The sequence below is a fragment of the Lygodium microphyllum genome, chromosome 1 (genome assembly GCF_053477565.2).
Source record: "Lygodium microphyllum isolate KBCC chromosome 1, Lygodium_microphyllum_v1.1.10, whole genome shotgun sequence".
Classification (NCBI taxonomy): Eukaryota; Viridiplantae; Streptophyta; class Polypodiopsida; order Schizaeales; family Lygodiaceae; genus Lygodium; species Lygodium microphyllum.
This window is the reverse complement of record NC_141135.1, coordinates 83,616,553-83,626,649: the sequence shown is the minus strand read 5'-3', so window position 1 is coordinate 83,626,649 and position 10,097 is coordinate 83,616,553.

Sequence of the window (10,097 nt, the reverse complement as noted above, 5' to 3'; positions counted from 1 at the left end):
ACATGCAGCCATTGCTGCACCCCTATACTCAGCCTCTGTGCTCGACAAGGCAACTGTAGGCTGTTTCTTGCTGCTCCAAGTGACTGCAGCACTCCCAAAAGAAAACACATATCCACTGGTAGATCGTCTATCCGAAATACTACCAACCCAATCAGCATCAGTGTATCCATGCAACTGTATATGAACCCCAGTCTCATAAAATAGTCCATACTGCAATGTGGACTTCACATACCTGAGTATGCGTCTAGGCGCATCCAAATGTGGTTTCCTTGGAGCCTGCATAAACTGACTTACCAATCCAACAGCATACCTCAAATCTGGCCTGGTAATAGTCATATAAATCAAACTTCCTACTATGCGTCTGTACATAGTAGGGTCTTCTAGAAGCTCACCTGCAACTGTGCTCAGCTTCACATTCTGCTCCAAAGGAATTGAAATAGGCTTACAGCCTGTCATCCCATATTTGGACAGCATGTCCAATCCATACTGCCTTTGCAAGAGGTGTATCCCACTTGGTGATCTAATCACCTCAATGCCCAAGAAATAACACAGCTCTCCCAAATCCTTCATCTCAAACTTCTGCTTCAATAGCATTTTCACATGAAGGATATCTTCATCACTGTCACTTGTCATAATCAAATCATCAACATAAATGACAAGTAGCATAATACCTTTCTCTGTTTTTCTCACATAAAGTGAGAAATCTGCCTTGGAAATCTGAAAGCCAATAGTGACAAGATACTGTCCTATCTTGTCAGACCATGCTCTAGGTGCTTGCTTCAAGCCATACAAGGCTTTCTTCAACCTGCAAACAAACTCAGGATGAACAGCATGCACATAACCTGGTGGCTGCTCCATATAGACCTCTTCCTGCAAATCACCATGCAAGAAGGCATTCTTTACATCCATCTGATGTAAAGACCATCCCTTTGATGCAGCCATAGCAATGACTGCTCTTACGGTTGCCATCCTTGCAACCGGACTGAATGTTTCTTCATAGTCAATGCCATATGTTTGTGCATACCCCTTGACTACTAATCTTGCCTTGTATCTATTCACAGAACCATCTGCATTGTGCTTCACCTTATAAACCCACTTACAGCCAATTGCATTTTTACCTTTAGGCAAAGGTACCAATTCCCATGTAGCATTTGCTTCCAAGGCATCCATGGCTTTCTCCCATTTTTCTTTTCCCATGGCTTCCTCAAAAGAAGTGGGTTCTGGTTCCTGTATCACTTTAACCATATATGCATAGTGAATGGCTGTAAATCCATCATATTTCAGCCTATCCACAGGATACCTAGCTCTCGTAGACCTGCGCAAAGTAGGTTCACTCCTAGGTGCTCTCAAAACATCCCTGGTCTTCCTTACTCCACGTGTAACAATAGAAGGAATACCCAACTCATCATCAATGCTCTGTTCTGAGCCACTGGATTCACCATCCACATAAGAGTGACCTGCATTCACATCAAACATGGGCTGATCAACCTTCTCTTTTCCTTTTCGTGATACCTACATACCACTATCTGCATTGCTTTGAGAAGATTCTCATGATCTCAATTTGCCTGTCCATGGCGAAGAATGTGAACCATTGCTAGAGGACGCTCCAGGTCCACTAATATTTTGTGACTGCTGCTCTGAATTCTGTGTAGCATTACCAATTTGTGCATCTACATCATCAATCACATTTACTGGTTTATACCAGCTACTCATCTCATCAAAAACAACATCTCTGCTCACTGTAAACTTACGAGTAGAAGGGTTATAGCATCTATACCCTTTTTGCTGCAGAGAGTAACCAATAAAGATGCACTTCTCAGCTTTTGGATCCAACTTGGATCTCAACTCATCTGGCACATGTACATAGGCAATGCAACCAAAAATTTTCAAATGAGAAATATCTGGTTTCCTACCAGTATACCTCTCCTCTGGAGTCATTCCATGTATTGCTGCAGTGGGAGTCCTGTTCATTATGTAGACTGCTGTAGCAACTGCTTCAGCCCAATAAAAATCTGGCAAGTCTTTTTCATTGAGCATGGCACGAGATACCTCTCCAATATGCCTGTTTTTTCTTTCTGCAATTCCATTTTGTTGTGGGGTATGACTGCATGAATATTGCTGCTTTATGCCATGCTCCTGCAGGAACCTTGCAAACTCATTTGAGAGGTACTCTCCCCCTCCATCTGACCTTAGGCATTTTATATGCAAGCGTGTTTCTTTTTCAACCATAGCTTTAAGAGTTTTGAAATGCCCAAAAACTTCACTTTTCTTTTTCATAAAATACACCCAAACTTTTCTGCTATAGTCATCAATAAAACTAATAAAATAATGACAGCCTCAAAGAGATGCAGCTTTAGTTGTCCACACATCAGAGTGGATTAATTCCAATGGCTTCTTACTCTCTTGAACATGTCTAGGAAATGGTTTCCTTGCCTGTTTTCCAAACTGACAGGCTTCACATACCTTATGCATTTCTGCAACCTTGAATTTCGGCAAACCTGCAACAATATTTTGGGCCTGCATTGATTTAAGTCGATGTACATTAACATGACCAATGCGTTTATGCCAGATATCAATATCTGCAACTACACCGGTCCCATGTGCAAACATTGCTGCACTCAATTCAGACATGTCTGCATCCAATGTAAACATTCTGCCCTTCTTCTTTCCTTTTGCTATCAAGCGACCTTTATTTTTCATATCCTCAACAAAGCATCCATGAGGATTAAATCTGACCTGCAAGCCCTGCTCAACCATTTGACCAACAGAAACCATATTCTTGGTGATATTCGGGACATGAAATACATCGGACAGGTATTTCTTTTTCCCATCCTGCATAGACAAAGGAATTTTTCCAATCTGCACAATAGGATGTGCAGTATGATCACTAGTCTCCACAAATCCTGGTTTTTCCATTTTCCTTGCATCCTCCATCCATTCTGCATGACCTGTCATATGGTTTGATGCACCTGAGTCAACATACCATACATCGTTGCTTTCTTCTGCACTTCTCACAGAATTGTTCATGTGCTGCACCATAAACAGATGCTCATTTCTGTCATCACCCTATCTACTAGAGGATGCATAATTTCCTTGTTGCAATTTTCCATTCATGATGTCATTCTGCTTTTTATAGCAGTCTTTAGCCATATGACCCATTTTACCACAATAGTAGCATTCAACATTACTGTTTGCATTTTGGCCTCTTTGCCATCCACCACGACCTCTTTGGCTCCCCCTGCCTCTAGAGTAACCACGTCCTCCTCCATAGGACTGGTTTTCTTGAGTTTGTTGCATATTCTGATTTCTACCACGGCCTCCATATCGGCCTCCTCTACCTCTGCCTCTACCTCTTCCAGCATTTGAGTAGAAGACAGCTTCTTTTGAAGTTCCTCCTGAAGAAGATGCACCACCATTTCTTTGCTCCTCAGAAATTAGAAGAGCAATCAGCTCCTCAAAATCAGGAAATCTTTCACGAACTGAAATGGATGTCCGAAACTGTGCATAATCCTTTCCTAGACCATTCAAGGTCACAGAAACTAAATCATCATCTTCCACTGGTGACCCAATGGAAGCAAGTGCATCTGCAATCTTCTTCACCTTCATGTGGTAGTCATTGATGCTCATATTTTCTCTTTGCACATTGTGCAACTCTTGCTTGAGCTGCATTTTCCTGGCTTGCGTATTTGTGCTATACATTTTTGACAAAGTATCCCATGCCTCCTTTGGCGTACTTGCATCCTAAATATGCACAATCATAGAGTCTGAAATGCTGATAGACAGCTAATACATAACTTTCCTGGCTCTCTCATGCCATGCTTTAAATGCCTGCATTTGCTGTTGATTGGGAACATCAGGAAGAACTGGTTCTTCTTCATTTCCTGCAAAAAATTCCCAATATCCTTTTCCCATAAGGAAATTCGTCATTCTAAACTTCCATGCTTGGAAGTTGTTCTTGTCAAGCTTTTCAGTGACAATCTGTGAAAGAGAATCAGATGCCATTACAGTGTCAAGATTGTGGGAGAGAAGGAAGGAGTCTCGCTTGAAGATTTCTTGCTTGCACAATGGGGGAAGACACACAAGGGTGGAGGCTGAAAACAGTTTTCCTCTTCTTAGTTGTGTAAGCCAAAAGAACTCTAGTACAAAGAAAAAGAAGAACCCTAGATATGGGTCTCAAACCAAACTCAACTAAGGTGGCATACTAACTGAGCCACGAACTAGAGTAGATAAGGATAGCTATCATGTAGCTATTATTCAGGGGCGGTGTACCAACCGCATTTGCAACTGACAAGTCCGTGACATAAATACACAACGGTCACCCTGGCATATCACGAGTGGAGCTCGATATCTCAACACTCCCCCTCGAGCTCAATCCCAATTCCTGCACACCAAGCAGGTCTCTGAACTTGCGCAGCTTCTCTGCGCCCAATGCCTTCGTGAATATGTCAGCTACCTGATCCTCTTTGCTGACATAAACTAGATCAATAAGACCTAGTAAAACCCTCTCTCGCACATAGTGATAATGCACCTCAATGTGCTTTGTTCTAGCATGATAGACTTGGTTATTTGCCAAGTGTATACTACTCATGTTGTCACAATAAATGACAACTGGCCCATCTGTAGACTGATGCATATCATAAAGTAGCTTATGCAACCAAGCTACCTCACATGCAGCCATTGCTGCACCCCTATACTCAGCCTCTGTGCTCGACAAGGCAACTGTAGGCTGTTTCTTGCTGCTCCAAGTGACTGCAGCACTCCCAAAAGAAAACACATATCCACTGGTAGATCGTCTATCAGAAATACTACCAGCGCAATCAGCATCAGTGTATCCATGCAACTGTATCTGAACCCCTGTCTCATAAAATAGTCCATACTGCAATGTGGACTTCACATACCTGAGTATGCATTTAGCCACATCCAAATGTGGTTCCCTTGGAGCCTGCATAAACTGACTTACCAATCCAACAGCATACCTCAAATCTGGCCTGGTAATAGTCATATAAATCAAACTTCCTACTATGCGTCTGTACATAGTAGGGTCTTCTAGAAGCTCACCTGCAACTGTGCTCAGCTTCACATTCTGCTCCAAAGGAACTGAAATAGGCTTACAGCTTGTCATCCCATATTTGGACAGCATGTCCAATCCATACTGTCTTTGCAAGAGGTGTATCCCACTTGGTGATCTAATCACCTCAATGCCCAAGAAATAACGCAGCTCTCCCAAATCCTTCATCTCAAACTTCTGCTTCAATAGCATTTTCACATGAAGGATATCTTCATCACTGCCACCTGTCATAATCAAATCATCAACATAAATGACAAGTAGCATAATACATTTCTCTGTTTTTCTCACATAAAGTGAGAAATCTGCCTTGGAAATCTGAAAGCCAATAGTGACAAGATACTGTCCTATCTTGTCAGACCATGATCTAGGTGCTTACTTCAAGCCATACAAGGCTTTCTTCAACCTGCAAACAAACTCAGGATGAACAGCATGCACATAACCTGGTGGCTGCTCCATATAGACCTCTTCTTGCAAATCACCATGCAAGAAGGCATTCTTTACATCCATTTGATGTAAAGACCATCCCTTTGATGCAGCCATAGCAATGACTGCTCTTACAGTTGCCATCCTTGCAATGGGACTGAAGGTTTCTTCATAGTCAATGCCATATGTTTGTGCATACCCCTTAACTACTAATCTTGCCTTGTATTTGTTCACAGAACCATCTGCATTGTGCTTCACCTTATAAACCCACTTACAGCCAATTGCATTCTTACCTTTAGGCAAAGGTACTAACTCCCATGTAGCATTTGCTTCCAAGGCATCCATTTCTTCATCCATGGCTTTCTTCCATTTTTCTTTTCCCATAGCTTCCTCAAAAGATGTGGGTTCTGGTTCCTGTATCACTTTGACCATATATGCATAGTGAATGGCTGTAAATCCATCATATTTCAGCCTATCCACAGGATACCTAGCTCTCGTAGACCTGCGCAAAGTAGGTTCACTCCCAGGTCCTCTCAAAACATCCCTGGTCTTCCTTACTCCACGTGTAACAATAGAAGGAATACCCAACTCATCATCAATGCTCTGTTCTGAGCCACTGGATTCACCATCCACATAAGAGTGACCTGCATTCACATCAAACATGGGTTGATCAACCTTCTCTTTTCCTTTTCGTGATACCTGCATACCAATATCTGCATTGCTTTGAGAAGATTCTCATTATCTCAATCTGCCTGTCCATGGCGAAGAATGTGAACCACTGCTAGAGGACGCTCCAGGTCCACTAATATTTTGTGACTGCTGCTGTGAATTCTATGTAGCATTACCATTTTGTGCATCTACATCATCAATCACATTTACTGGTTTATACCAGCTACTCATCTCATCAAAAACAACATCTCTGCTCACTGTAAACTTACGAGTAGAAGGATTATAGCATCTATACCCTTTTTGCTGCAGAGAGTAACCAATAAAGATGCACTTCTCAGCTTTTGGATCCAACTTGGATCTCAACTCATCTGGCACATGTACATAGGCAATGCAACCAAAAATTTTCAAATGAGAAATATCTGGTTTCCTACCAATATACCTCTCCTCTGGAGTCATTCCATGTATTGCTGCAGTGGGAGTCATGTTCATTATGTAGACTGCTGTAGCAACTGCTTCAGCCCAATAAAAATCTGGCAAGTCTTTTTCATTGAGCATGGCACGAGATACCTCTCCAATATGCCTGTTTTTCCTTTCTGCAATTCCATTTTGTTGTGGGGTATAACTGCATGAATATTGCTGCTTTATGCCATGCTCCTGCAAGAACTTTGCAAACTCATTTGAGAGGTACTCTCCCCCTCCATCTGACCTTAGGCATTTTATTTGCAGACCTGTTTCTTTTTCAGCCATAGCTTTAAGGGTTTTGAAATGCCCAAAAACTTCACTTTTCTTTTTCATAAAATACACCCAAACTTTTCTGCTATAGTCATCAATAAAAGTAACAAAATAATGACAGCCTCCAAGAGATGCAGCTTTAGTAGTCCACACATCAGAGTGGATTAATTCCAATGGCTTCTCACTCTCTTGAACATGTCTAGGAAATGGTTTCCTTGCCTGTTTTCCAAACTGACAGGCTTCACATACCTTATGCATTTCTGCAACCTTGAATTTTGGCAATCCTACAACAATATTTTGGGCCTGCATTGATTTAAGTCGCTGTACATTAACATGACCAATGCGTTTATGCCAGATATCAATATCTGCAACTACACCGGTCCCATGTGCAAACATTGCTGCACTCAATTCAGACATGTCTGCATCCAACGTAAGCATTCTGCCCTTCTTCTTTCCTTTTGCTATCAAGCGACCTTTATTTTTCATATCCTCAACAAAGCATCCATGAGGATTAAATCTGACCTGCAAGCCCTGCTCAACCATTTGACCGACAGAAACCAGATTCTTGGTGATATTCGGGACATGAAATACATCGGACAAGTATTTATTTTTCCCATCCTGCATAGACAAGGGAATTTTTCCAATCTGCACAATAGGATGTGCAGTATCATCACCAGTCTCCACAAATCCTGGTTTTTCCATTTTCCTTGCATCCTCCATCCATTCTGCATGACCTGTCATATGGTGATGCACCTGAGTCAACATACCATACATCGTTGCTTTCTTCTGCACTTCTCACAGAATTGTTCATGTGCTGCACCATAAACAGATGCTCATTTCTGTCATCACCCTGTCTACTAGAGGATGCATAATTTCCTTGTTGCAGTTTTCCATTCATGATGTCATTCTGCTTTTTATAGCAGTCTTTAGCCATATGACCCATTTTACCACAATAGTAGCATTCAACATTACTGTTTGCATTTTGGCCTCTTTGCCATCCACCACAACCTCTTTGGCTCCCCCTGCCTCTAGAGTTACCACGTCCTCCTCCATAGGACTGGTTTTCTTGAGTTTGCTGCATATTCTGATTTCTCCCACGGCCTCCATATCGGCCTCCTCTACCTCTGCCTCTACCTCTTCCAGCATTTGAGTAGAAGACAGCTTCTTTTGAAGTTTCTCCTGAAGAAGATGCACCACCATTTCTTTGCTCCTCAGAAATTAGAAGAGCAATCAGCTTCTCAAAATCAGAAAATCTTTCACGAACTGAAATGGATGTCCGAAACTGTGCATAATCCTTTCCTAGACCATTCAAGGTCACAGAAACTAAATCATCATCTTCCACTGGTGACCCAATGGAAGCAAGTGCATCTGCAATCTTCTTCACCTTCATGTGGTAGTCATTGATGCTCATATTTTCTCTTTGCACATTGTGCAACTCTTGCTTGAGCTGCATTTTCCTGGCTTGCGTATTTGTGCTATACATTTTTGACAAAGTATCTCATGCCTCCTTTGGCGTACTTGCATCCTGAATATGCACAATCATAGAGTCTGAAATGCTGATAGACAGCCAATACATAACTTTCCTGGCTCTCTCATGCCATGCTTTAAATGCCTGCATTTGCTGTTGATTGGGAACATCAGGAAGAACTGGTTCTTCTTCATTTCCTGCAACAAATTCCCAATATCCTTTTCCCATAAGGAAATTTGTCATTCTAAACTTCCATGCTTGGAAGTTGTTCTTGTCAAGCTTTTCAGTGATAATCTGTGAGAGAGAATCAGATGCAATTACAGAAGACTGCAAAAAATTCTATCACTGCAAAAACCACAGCTTCACCCTCACAAGGGAAAATCTGCAAAACTGACGAAAGTGTTATTTGACCACACAGTCACTTCCTAGTGACGATTTTGCATCAACAGGCAACAGGGATGATTCTGTAACTCCCAATGTCTCTGCGCACAAGCATACAATGCAATTTTTACAGTAACTATTCACCGACCTGTAGAACAGTGGCTGCACAGCATAAAACTGGGCCTTTTCCTGAGTGCGTGCACAAAACTTCCGCCTCCAAAACAGGTCCCGAAATGGCCTCAAATAAAAAAAACAAGGTTGCCAAGGGCTAAAGCCCCCCCCCCCCCCCCCCCGCAGCATATACTGCCCTCTTGCTTCACTGCGAAGGGCGTCTCAATCTGAGACAATGCACTCCTGCACTTTCCGGCTGTGCTACCTGCAGAGATCTGCTCCCAAAACAGAAAATGAAAGCAACACTACTCCTCTTACCAGAACACCGCGAGCTTGGCTTGCTTTCTTGAGCTCCTTACCATGAACAAGGCTCTGATACCATGTCAAGATTGTGGGAGAGAAGGAAGGAGTCTCGCTTGAAGCTTTCTTGCTTGCACAATGGGGAAAGACACACAAGGGTGGAGGCTGAAAACAGTTTTCCTCTTCTTAGTTGTGTAAGCCAAAAAAACTCAAGTACAAAGAAATAGAAGAACCCTATATATGGGTCTCAAACCAAACTCAACTAACTAAGGTGGCATACTAACTGAGCCACGAACTAGAGTAGATAAGGATAGCTATCATGTAGCTATTATTCATGGGCGGTGTACCAACCGCGTCTGCAACTGACAAGTCGGTGACATAAATACACAACGGTCACCCTGGCGTATCACGAGTGGAGCTCGATATCTCAACAATGGGAGTGCAGGATGAAGAACCAACTGTGCTGAGATGTGACAATCAAAGTTGCATCGCCATTGCCAAAAATCCAGTGTTTCATGCACGCACCAAACATATAGAGATCCAGTATCACTATGTGCATGATTTGATGGAGGATGGGATAGTGGAACTGGTCTACTGTCCAACAGAGGAGAATGGAGCAGACATCTTCACCAAAGCACTTACGAAGGATCTGCTTCAAGTTCATCTTTAGAGACTCGGCATTGGGCCGAGTAGATAGTTCACCTATGGGTGGACATTGAGGGGGGTTGTTAGATATGATCAATGCCCCACCCTCATTAGGTGCTACCAATGATCCATGGTGCTCAAAGTTGTAAGGCCCCCATTATGAGGAGAAGCCAAATGTGAGCCCGGACATTGGTTGAGTCCTGACTTGTATATCAGATGAGGTCTATGTGATCGGATGGCAAAAAGGTGACTGTTGTGGGTCTAATCTTTGGGTTAGACAGAGTGGTTAAGCTGGTAGCA